At 38.3% G+C, this 11,553-nt stretch overlaps 1 long non-coding RNA gene across 1 annotated transcript in view; it reads left to right on the top strand.

The window, feature by feature from the left end:
• LOC128626186 (uncharacterized) overlaps window positions 1-9,559 on the top strand; it is a 261,452-nt gene extending 251,893 nt beyond the window's left edge. Inside the window, exon 4 of the long non-coding RNA XR_008390114.1 lies at window positions 9,449-9,559. This is a non-coding gene — a long non-coding RNA (uncharacterized LOC128626186). The remainder of the gene's footprint in view (window positions 1-9,448) is intronic.
• The last annotated feature ends 1,994 nt before the right edge of the window (window positions 9,560-11,553 follow it).

Raw genomic sequence — 11,553 nt, forward strand, 5'->3', positions numbered from 1 at the left:
GTCAGAAAGAGAGGAGGTCATTCCGCAGTGAAACCAACAGTTTTTTTTTTTAAGACTGAGAAAGGAGAGGTCAGACATGATAGGAAAAACGTTAAAAGATATGACAGAATTAAACCTAAGGCAGAAAATAGGACGAATTGGACGTGGTTATCGATCTGAGCAGAAGGAATGGCCTGTAACATCCCGTGTTTCTGAGAATTTCAGGAAAATGAACAGAAATGATTATCCCTGGCTTTTACCGGACAGTGGTGGCCTTAACAAGAACAATTTCTGTAGAGGGATCGGGCAGCCAACTAATTCAGCTCCTAAACACATGGAAAAAAATAAACTGGTCGAGTTGATTTTTTTGTTTGCTTTTAGATGTATCCGTGTAAAGTAATGGTTTGTGTTCAATCCTATGAATTGCATATAAAGCTGAGGGAAATGAACCACAGGAAAGTACTGTGGGTAAAAGTGACCAAACACATCAACAATTTCATATGGTTTCACCTGTGACAGTGTATGGTAAGCAAATAACAACAGTTCTGACTTGCTTTATTCCACGGGAATTCCAAACAGCAGTGTGTGCGCGCGCATGCGCGTGCGTGAATATGTGCGTGTGTGTGTGTGTGTGTGTGTGTGTGTGTGTGAGTGTATCTAAGTTTAGGGGGCAGGGGAGTTGAAAAAGGCCAGTCTCTCCCTTCACCCTGCCATCCACGTGAGACAGCAGGGAGGTCTGAGGGGAGGCGGGGAACCTAGGATCGTTTTCCTGATGGACGTGACCGGGAACTCTAAGGTTTCTCAGAACCCTAAGAAGGGTTCTTTCTTAGACTGATGCTAAGTTTTGACAGAAAATGTGTGCATTGCTATTTCCGGGCTGGTAGTAGGATGGGTAGGTGAGCAGAATGACTGCGCAGAGGAACAACGGAAATTATGGGACTTAATGGTCATGTGATTCTTTTTCTCTAAAGTGCGCTTTTCTACTTTCTTGGAAGATTCCCACACCTGGGGTCAAAGGAAAGGGAGACTCACCTTATTTTTAGAAGTATTCTGTGTGATCACCCAGGGCAGGCCCACTATTGATTATTCATTACTCATTTTTCTCCAATATTAGACAATTTTTCAGTAAGGCATTATAGCTATAAAAATAAATCTTTTCCACATGAAATGCAGCTATAATTTTGCCCTGGAAGTTTTATGACTTAAACAGATAAAAGCATTTTAAATGTTACCAAATCAATCTTCTGTTGAGAGGAGAAAGCTTAAGAAAGCTACAAAAAGCCTTCTAAATTTGTCTAGAAGAAATAGAGTTCTGAAAAGCTACCTTTCTAATGATATATCAGAAACATAGACTAAAATTTACTTTGTGAGAATTTACGTGTAATAAGTAGTTTCAGCAAAATTATATTTGAGTTTACTTTTTTAAATATTGTATTTATTTATTTATTTTTAGAGAGAGAGAATGGGAGGAAGAGGAGAGAATCATTAGTGTGTGGTTGCCTCTCAAGCGCCCCCTACCGGGCACCTGGCCCACAACCCAGGCATGTGCCCTGACTGGGAATTGAACCAGGGACCCTTTGGTTTGCAGGCTGGTGCTCAATCCACTGAGCCACACCAGCCAAGGCTATTTTTGAGTTTTTGACCATGACTGGTGGTTGCAACAAGGTACAAAGGAATCTACCTACTTTTTAAAAATATACTTCAGACTGTACTGTATTTATATCAGAACAGTTATATCGGTGTAAATTTAGTCTCCACCTACGGGTTAGCTTTTCATGTGATGGGAACAAACCTGTGAGCACAGATTTTTTTCCTCTTACTCGACCTAGTCTTAGTTGAACCTCACAGTGGCGGGGGTGGTTTGAGTGCCTGTGGGTAGGGATGGAAGGGACCCAGCTTCCAGAATTTAGACCCGCAGCTGTGTACATATCGCCCTCTGCTGGTCACTGAACACATGAGTCAAGAATATTCCATGGAAAAGAAGCTGAAGGACATTTATCCTTACTGCAACAAAACTAGCCTTTAATTCTAGACTGGGTATTAAACTTAATTTTCTAAGTCTAAATGATAATATTTATGAAATAAGGACTCTTTAATTTGTGATACCTAAGTTAGTTTATCATATGACTTTGACTATGGCTGGCATACATATAAAAATTTATAGTTTAAATTTGTTATATGGAAATAAAAATAAATTAAATAAGAATTAGAAATTTGAATAAGAAATATATGGTGAATTTCCTTTAAATACTCGCATGTCATTAGGACATTTTAACATTTTAAATCGTTATTCTCATATTAAATACTTACAATGATTTGAACACACGGTTTGGAAATATCTCTAATGGGGAAAACCTAGTTCTGGTCGTACATCACCATAACTTTCACGTGGGGACAAAGCAAAGGTGGGGAAACCACAGTGAGTTCGGGCAGTGGGCACGCAAGGCAGCGTGCCTCCAGAACGGGCATCACAGAGGTGCGCTGGAAACCCACGTGATCTTGTTAACCAGTGACGTTGGATAAATTTCAGTTACACAGAAACCAAGCGGAAGAGCTGAGAAGGGTTGAGTGAGGCCATCACAGCATCTTCAGTCTCCTGGCTCAGGGCTGACTCGTTTGGGCACTGGACCGGCAGGGAGGCTGTGGGCGAGCAACAAGTAGCTCAACGCGTGGGTGCAGGTAGAAGCACCAGTGCACCTGACACCTGGACCCACAGTTCGTTCCTTCTGAACCTCTTTGATTCCCTTTCAAGGAAGCTTGGGCTAGACTTCTGAACTCCAGTTTCTCCCAGTGGACTCTTGATAAGACTATTCTACCTTACTTATTACAGGTGTACCTTACTTATTACAGGTGTAGTCACATGTAATCAGACACCTTTCATTAAAGACCACAAAGGAGAACCCAATCTAGCCCCGCCGCTCTTAAACAAAGTGTTAAATTGTGTTGTCTTTAGAGTCATAATAGAAGCTGACATCTATTACAACGCATATATCGAAGGTAGGAAAGAAGAGCCCAAGGATTAATCACCCACGGTGGCTTACAAATGACAGATCTTACTGAGTACTGCCCAACTCTCCAGCACGCTACACAACCGCTATTTCAGCTGTTAAAGAAACACACATGGAAGGGAGAAAGCCAAAGCAGTGTCAGGTAGAGTCATTGTTGATAAATGGCACGCTAAACTCCGTTCTGACCACAAGTCCCGGGAAATGGCTGCCACTGACGTGCATGAATGACATGCGAGCCAGCAAAAACAAAGGCTGGGTCAGGGCGATCCTTCACACCAGCCAGGAGATTGGTGGTGAGGGAGTCTGCCACTCACTCAGTCTACTTTCTCCTTCACCTGCAGCGTAAAAACAAAATCAGGTAGGGTTGATTTTTTTTTTAAGAAAGAAATGAACAAGGAGAAGCAGTGAGTTCTATCTTTTAAAATTGGGATGGGACAGGACTATATTCACACACTGTACAGTACAGATGTGTGTATAAATAAATAAATAAAATATATATATATATATATATATGAAGTATGGTGCATATATGAAGCATAGGTGATACACACCTATGCTTGAGACCAGAAACATATAAACTCAAGAGCAATATGCCTTTCAGAAACTCTTTGGACCTCCTTTTCTTTTCTGCAAAAAGATGTTTAGACTAGTGAAATTCAGTGTCTCTTGTCGGCCAAAGAGTCCATGAGTCTGTATATTTCACCATTTATACTTGTATATACAATGTGTAAAAATGTTTTGGAAGAAAGACTGGGAAGTTTTGGAATTGGCAAAAGGATGAAAATCAGCTGCAGTTCCCTCTAGGAAGTTTCTTGAAGTAGATCTTGTTTATGTAGATTCTTATCTTAATCTGGCACCTACTACATGAGTTATCAGAATCCAGATAACTGATAGAAATGTTTTCTTTGAATTCCTTGATGTATTTATTTTTTTTGAGTTGGCAAAGCCTCACGCAGAGTTTTGAAGAGAGAAGGAGCTGGGTTTGAGAGGCTTGGTGTGTGACTAGGAAGGGAAATCACATAGTTTAGAATTTTAGATTTGAAAGGTCCCTTGAGATTAATGAAAACAGTTTTCTACCCAGGCACAAATCCAGTCCTGACAAGTCTTGATAAGTTTTGGGGCACTATATGTACAAAGTAGAGTAATGTCATAGATGTTAAGCACTGGAAAATGAGTAAGAGAGCCAGGCAAATAAACGTGACAAAGAAACCCTAGAAAGGAAGAAAGGAACACATGACCAAAAGCAAAAAAAAAATTTTAAAGCATGGGGGAAGGGGAAATTGCAGGAATTTTCGCACTGATGGTATTAATTGTGAGATAGGAAATGGTAGTAAATGTGACCGAAAAGATGTAACCGTGTCACATTCTCTGCCAAGCTAAGTGTATTGGAGTTTATTCTGTTGCCAGTAAGAATTTTAAGAAAACTAGTGGTACAATTAGATTTTTATTTCAAGCAGAGAAGCTAAGGCGTGGCATGGAGGGTCTCTTGGAAGGGGCAGGACCAGAAGCAGGGTGTTTTGGTAGCCAAGTGGTGGTCACTAAGCTGAGATCTAGGGCAAGTAGAAGAGGTAGAGGGGAAGGAGGAAATGGAGAATAGAAAGTTTTGGAAAATTAAATCAACGGATTGTTTAATTGTTTGCTTTTGAAAAATGGTAAAGAACCCCCCCCCCCCGCAGGTTTTGGTTTGAGTAACTATCACCACTGGGGAAACAACAGTGTGGCAGAGGAAAGGGAACGTGAGGAGCCAGCACTTGGCCTTGGGAATCCTGAATCCTGTTGCACGCGAGCACCTACATGAGCAGGTTTAAGGGACAGGAGGACAGAGACACGCACAAAACTGACAGGTATCATAAAAAACTGAATGGTATCTAAACGAAGGATCTGAAGTTTGGGATGACATTCAGTTTAAATTCAACAGAATTTACATTAAAATTTTTTTTTAGTTACTACTCAAGAGGTAAGCTCATGAAAAGATTAGGCAAATTATAGGCAAAACGTTCAACTTTTATTTTTCAGTCCATTTGAGTTTTATGAGCAATTTGGTTGCCCCCACCACTAAGTAAAAGTATTTAACATATCATGAATAAATAATGGTGACTACGATTATTATTACTAGTGAGAATTTAACATCAACTTGGGATTGGAGAAAAAATATGAGATACAACAATTCTTGTTTTTACAAAGGGTCATAAAATCCCAGGTATGAATTTCGCAATTAACGAATATTCTCATAATTAGGTTTCTAGTAGATGGAGGATGAGAAGCATACACAGGTTTGAAATAAGAAGGGAGAACATTTCTGAAACAGAGGATTTGGCTGGCTCTGCAGCATCACAAAGAAACCAATGGAGACGACATGGAAAGGCAGGAAGGAATACTGAAAAAGGACGCACAAGAAGCCGAGGAGTATGGACTTCATCTTGTAGGCAGCGACTTTAAACATGAAGGCCTCGAACAGCTAGGGGTTTTCTGATTCTGATCATGGCATCTATGAGAAGACACACTGAGGCACAGAGAGGGTATAGTGAGAGAGGAGCAGGTAGGGGCTCAGGTGCTAGAAAGAGAGTAGGAGCAGATGGAGGAAAAGTCCGTAAAAATGTTGTCTGAGTCAGCGTTGGGATTGTGACAGGTGGATTTGCATATAATACGCTGAGGTCTCTACCTTGAGAAAAATATTCTCTTCATGGTGTACGTTCATTTCTCTTCAAACTCTCCAGTAAAACATTTCATCTATTTTTCACGAGAAAGAGGAATGATTGGCACTTTTAGTCTTTGTGTTTCTCATCACTAGATAAGTGAATTCAAACCATGTCATTGTTATCATTGGTTTTCACGTAGAATATTAATCCTGAACTAAATATTATTCTCCCCAGCATAAGTTAGGTCTTTTTATCATTCTTGATTCCATTAACATCACTGGTGATACCAACATTGGTATTTAGCTAATTATTAATAAAAGAAAGGGAAGCAGAGTTTAATAATTGGGAGCATGAGCCCGTTACCTTCGCCAGGAAGCTGTAGGTTCACACTCTCTAGAGGACCACAGCATCGCTCCACCAAGGGGACTAACACTTCTCCCCTCCCCACTCTGGTACCAGATTGCTGTGCAGGGAGGTGGGGGGAGGAAGCAGGGGAAAGAAGGCACATGAACAACCCGAGTCAAAATGGAGCAGGGGGAGGTGCTTGACCAAAGAGGCCTGTCCGTCTAACTAGGGGGTGGGCCTATCAAAAGCCCATCAAAATTTGGGGTTTTCATTGGCCAATTTGAAAAAAACTTCTGGTCTTTTCCAAGCCTAAACCAATATAATCCCAGGGGAATAAAGAATCTTGCTCTCTTTCTCACCCAATGACCTGCATTCACATGGTACACATGCCTGTTCTCTCTGTGGTTCTGTGGCCCAAGCACCATAGCCACGGGGTCTCCACCCACAGACCCCAGGAGAGGGTCTCCACCCACAGGCCCCAGGAGGGGGCCTGAATACTTCAGCACAGCAATGGACTGCAGCTGGAAACACATGCCCAGCTGGCCGGATGCTGGACTGGACTGAAATGGTCTTTGATATGGAAACTCTGAGCAGTGGCCTTCCCCTTGGTCCCCTTGGTCTTGCTGGAGACAAGATTAGACCTTTTCCATGGCAAGACAGGCAGAGATGGGACACTGGGAAGTCAGGAGGAAAAAAATGCCTAATTTTTATATCATCAATAAAGCTTACCGTGGAACCCCATCTTTCCACGCAGGTCTCAGAAAATTCTTTTTCTTGTGACACCTCAAGAACTTCACTTCCATGGGTAACGGAGACTTTTCTTTTGGTTGCAATGCTTACATTTATAAATATTTATTTAATGAATATGCCTTCATAAGTGGCCTTGAGTTCAAGTTAACAGTATTGGAACATTTAAGAGTGAAAAAATGAAAACCCACACTCCAGAAGTGGTGATTGTACAAAAACTCAATAAAGTACATATAATTTTTATTCATTGGTTCTTCTTAATTAAAAAAAATTAAGATTTAGATTAGATGCTCCTGATTAGATTAGTTAGGCCTACTTGGTGGTGTTTCTCAGTGTGTTAAGCTGAAGTGGCTTTGAGAGGTACATGTTTCATGTATGCATCAGTACATACCAATTTCACATTATGACTTATGGCCAAGTAATTTTCTTTACCTTCTAGAATTCCCTAAGCAGCCTGACAAAGAATTTGGCTCCAATTTTTATATAGCCTTTAAACACAGTTTTACTTTAAATTGGGGAAATGTTCTCCTAGAAAAACTTTTCTTCTGTCGCGCAAAAGCCATTTTTCAATGAATTCCCTAGAGCATTCATTCTCTAACTTTTTGGTCCGGATCTGGCGTTGTGCTTACATGTGTGCTGTGCACGTTGTAAAGTTAGACTCAGTGAACGATAGCGAGGTGTTCGTGCCTGCTTCTGCATTACGTCTATTGCACTATGTTCTGTTAAGTACAGGGGGGAAAACTGGCTTTACCCAGATAAGGAGTTAGAAAAGGATAGTGTATTTGAATAAACTTTTCAGCTGTGTATATATATTCTTTCATGCAACACAGAACTTGGCAATTCATGTTTTCTTGAAGGTTAGTTGCAATGTAGAATCTGAAAACATAGCACTATATTTTTTTATAATCAGTTACATGATACTCTATTAATCTATCCTGCACATTGAGTGGATCCTTTTTATCCATGGGTGATTTAGTCAGGCGTGCATTGGTCATTTAAAGAGTACCGATTCACTATGTTGTGAGGATCTTCCAAGTGGGCATACATTTCACGATTCAATATTACTGTATGTTATGTGGGCTCTGAAAAACACCACTGTATAACACAGGAGAGGGGGTGTTGAAGAGGCAAAAATGTCTTGACCCTCCCTTGATGTGTGAAGGCTTGGGTACTGTGCTTGGAAAGTTAATATTCTAGGAAAATTGGCCTTTTTAAAAATAGAAAATGAAGCCATTGGCAAAGTTTTATCTTTGGCTCATTTACTTTCTCCCTTCATGTTTACTAATACAATAAAGACAGTAGGCATTCGCAGGTTTAGGAAGCCCAATGGGAGATGTCTGTGAAGGCTGAGTATGTACGTCCGTGCTGGTGTTCCATACCTCATGTGAAGTCTCATGATTTGTACATACGGAAATCACATCACATAGATTGTGCAAGCTCTCATTTCAGCCTGACAAGCCTAACAGGTATTGTTATCCATGCAGTATAACAACAATATGTGAGAGAGCTGTTGTGTAAGACAATATTTCTTGAAAAACATTAGAAATAAAGAGAATTCATTGTGCTCTATGCAGAGAATAAATAGGAAAGGACACAGATAAAATATATGACCATAACTCCTTTAATCTGTTAGTACTTTAAAAATACTCCTTTTCCTTAGAGACAAATGAAAGCTCCGTATTGATTTTTTTAAAGCATACACAAATGCATAGGAGCTGAATTATTCAATAAGATATTTTGTCTCTAAAGGAAAAGAACAGATACAAAGTTTGCATGCCTAGTTTTTGGTTTACTGTTCTGAGAACAAGAGACTCATGTATTTCCAAAAGAAGGAAATTTGTTAAACCAGTGAGAAAAATACTTTCTATAGTTTTTAGATTGGTTCTCTTTAAAACAATTTTTTTATCTCTAGTGTTGTCTTTGGAAAACATTATATTTCTAGCTATATAAATCTTTTCAAAAGAAGTTTTGAGAGTCATTTAACCTGCTGGTTTCTAGGCTTTTGTATTTTATGGAATTTATTATAATAAATGACATTTAATACCAGAGAAAAAGAGATTTGATTTTATTGCCAACTCCATATATTGTCAAAAAGGAAATTAAAAACTAATAAACAAGAAGCAAATAAAAATTTATTATATATCATCATTAATCATAACATAAAGTATTTTTTAATACAAAAAAATCCAAAAAGACAGTGTTGAATGTGTAGAAAGGTTAATATTTTATCTCCATTTCTCTCAGCCCTGTGTGCACTTTATCATGAGAGCTATGATCAGAGTTTTTGAATCGCTAACCTAATGCTCTGTGGAACTCACCCAGAAAATTTCTTCGATTTTAAAAGATCAGGGAGAGTTTTCTAGAACAGGAAAACCTTTGCTAAATATAAAATAAATTCTAATTTTTAATACCCCCCTTTTGCTTCCAACACTTCCATTCTCCCACTGAATGAAGGGAAGGGTAAAAATACGTTACAATAATTTTTCACAAATGCTTATTTTTATTTCTGTGTACTTGGCAACTTCCCATGCGTACTCACATACCTGACTCACACATCACCTTCTTTAAAAAGCCTTCTTTTGTCTCCTTAGAATCAGTTGTCTTTCAGCAAGTTATATAGACCTGCACGGTAGAAATTTTACTAACTCTCACAATCTGCTTATCACTCCTATATGATAACTTGTTAGGTGTCAAATGCAGTTCATTTACATTTATTGTAATTTTTTATAGCAAGAGGAAAGGAGAGAGTTACCTACAAAGGAGTTTCCATATAACTATCGGCTGGTTTCTCAAAAGACACCTTACAAGCAAGAAGGGGCTGGAAGGAAGAATTTGAAGTCATGAAAGGTAAGGCCTATATCCAAGATTATTCTATCCAACAAAGCTTTCATTTAGAATGGAAGGGCAGGTAAAGCGCTTCTCAGGTAAGATCAAGTTAAAGGAGTTCATCATCACCAAGCCCTTATTAAATGAAATGTTAAAGGGACTTATCTACAAAACAGAAGAAGATCAAAAAATACGAACAGTAAAATGACAACAAACGATGACTATCAACAACTGAACCTAAAAAACAAAAACAAAAACTAAGTAAACAACAAGAACAGGAACAGAATCACAGAAATGGAGATCACATGGAGGGTTTTCAGTGGGGAAGGGGAGGGGGGAAGGTACAAGGAATAAGAAGCATAATTGGTAGGCATAAAATAGACAGGGAGAGGTTACGGATAATATAGGAAACAGAAAAGCCAAAGAACTTATATGTACAACCCATGGACATGAATTGAGGGGGGCAGAATGCTGGAGGATGGGGGAGTGCAGGATGAAGGGGGGGTAAAGTAGAGAAAAAAATGGGAAAATTGTGATAGCATAATCAGTAAAACATACTATATATATCGTTTTATTTTTACATCCATTTCACAATTTATTTTTACCTATTTTTTCATATTTTCTTTTTTTCCTCCTTTACTGCCTTCTTTTGGAATCACTAAATTAAAAAAATTTCATTTTCCCCCTCCAATGGTTTGAAGTTATAAACTATTATTCTTTGTTGATAATTTACAGTCTAAATTAATTCACACACACATACAGACCCACACACTAATTTTGAGCTTCCTGGAATATTTCCTTCATAAATGCAAAAAACACTACACTAGTTTTATCTTGCATGTTAACATCCATAATCAACCATTACTATTTAATTCTATTATTATTTTATTAAATGTTGTTTTTCTATATTTTCCATGACTTACTAATTACATTGCTTAACTTTTATATATATATATTTTTAATGCTTTTCTTCTTGCTTTTATTCTCTTTTCTTCTAAGGTTATTTATTATTTGGTTGAAAAGTGTTTGTTTTATCTTAACTCCTTAAACATAACTTCAAAATGTATATGGTTCTATATACTTAGTCAGCTATTTTCTGTTAGCTCTAAGAGGTAGTATTATACTCTCTTCCAGTTCTCATTTTATGCCAAGATGACAAGTAAATCTTTTATTTTTTCTTTCTCTTGCTATTTGTAGAATTTCTCTGTCCTTTCTGTTCTTCACCTTCATAGAAATGTGCTTGGAAATAGGTTTTGTTGCATATATCCTGCTTAGGGTTTAAAAATCTGAAGATTTCTGTCTTGCAGCCATTCTAGAACATTCTCAGCTATTAATCTCCTTGAATATTGCATTTCCCCCATTCTCTCTGCTTTCTCCTTTCCAGAATTCCAATTACATATTTATTAGGCTTTATCTTATCTTCAATTTAATACTTTCTTTGTAAAATACATTTTTATTTTGTTATATAGGCAATTTCTCTTTCTCTTTTCTCATAATTTATTATTTTCCCCCTCACTATGTTTTTCCTGCCATTGAAGTTATCTAGTACATTTCACATTAAAATTATTACAATATTATTTTAAAATGAGAATCTCTATTTTGTTTCTTTTAAAGCACAGTCTTTTACAGAATAGCACGCAAATGAAGTAGAGAAAGCAGCATAGTGTCTGGACTTTGAGGACCTCCAAACTCATCACTGATTTGTGCCTGAAAAGACTCCAGAGCATAGTAGTGGTAATAGGGGAGTGGTGAACAGAAGGGGCAGCTCGATTATGAGCCATAACAGCACAGGGTGTCCCCAGAAAAGAGGTGGAAGACAGAGACAAATAGCCACATGATGGTGGTTGCCATGTGGGCTCTAAGAAATTTTGTGCACAAGCAAATGTGAAGTGTTCTCTAGTGAGTGCCTCAAAACAACCATGAAGGGTAACATTTGCAGGAAGATTATGGACTCACAATAGCATGCAGGAGTGAAAATCAGTGGGTGAGTTATTATTATAATGTGCTTA

Source organism: Artibeus jamaicensis, unplaced genomic scaffold (genome assembly GCF_021234435.1).
Source record: "Artibeus jamaicensis isolate MK-2021 breed Jamaican fruit bat unplaced genomic scaffold, CSHL_Jam_final scaffold_369, whole genome shotgun sequence".
Lineage (NCBI taxonomy): Eukaryota > Metazoa > Chordata > Mammalia > Chiroptera > Phyllostomidae > Artibeus > Artibeus jamaicensis.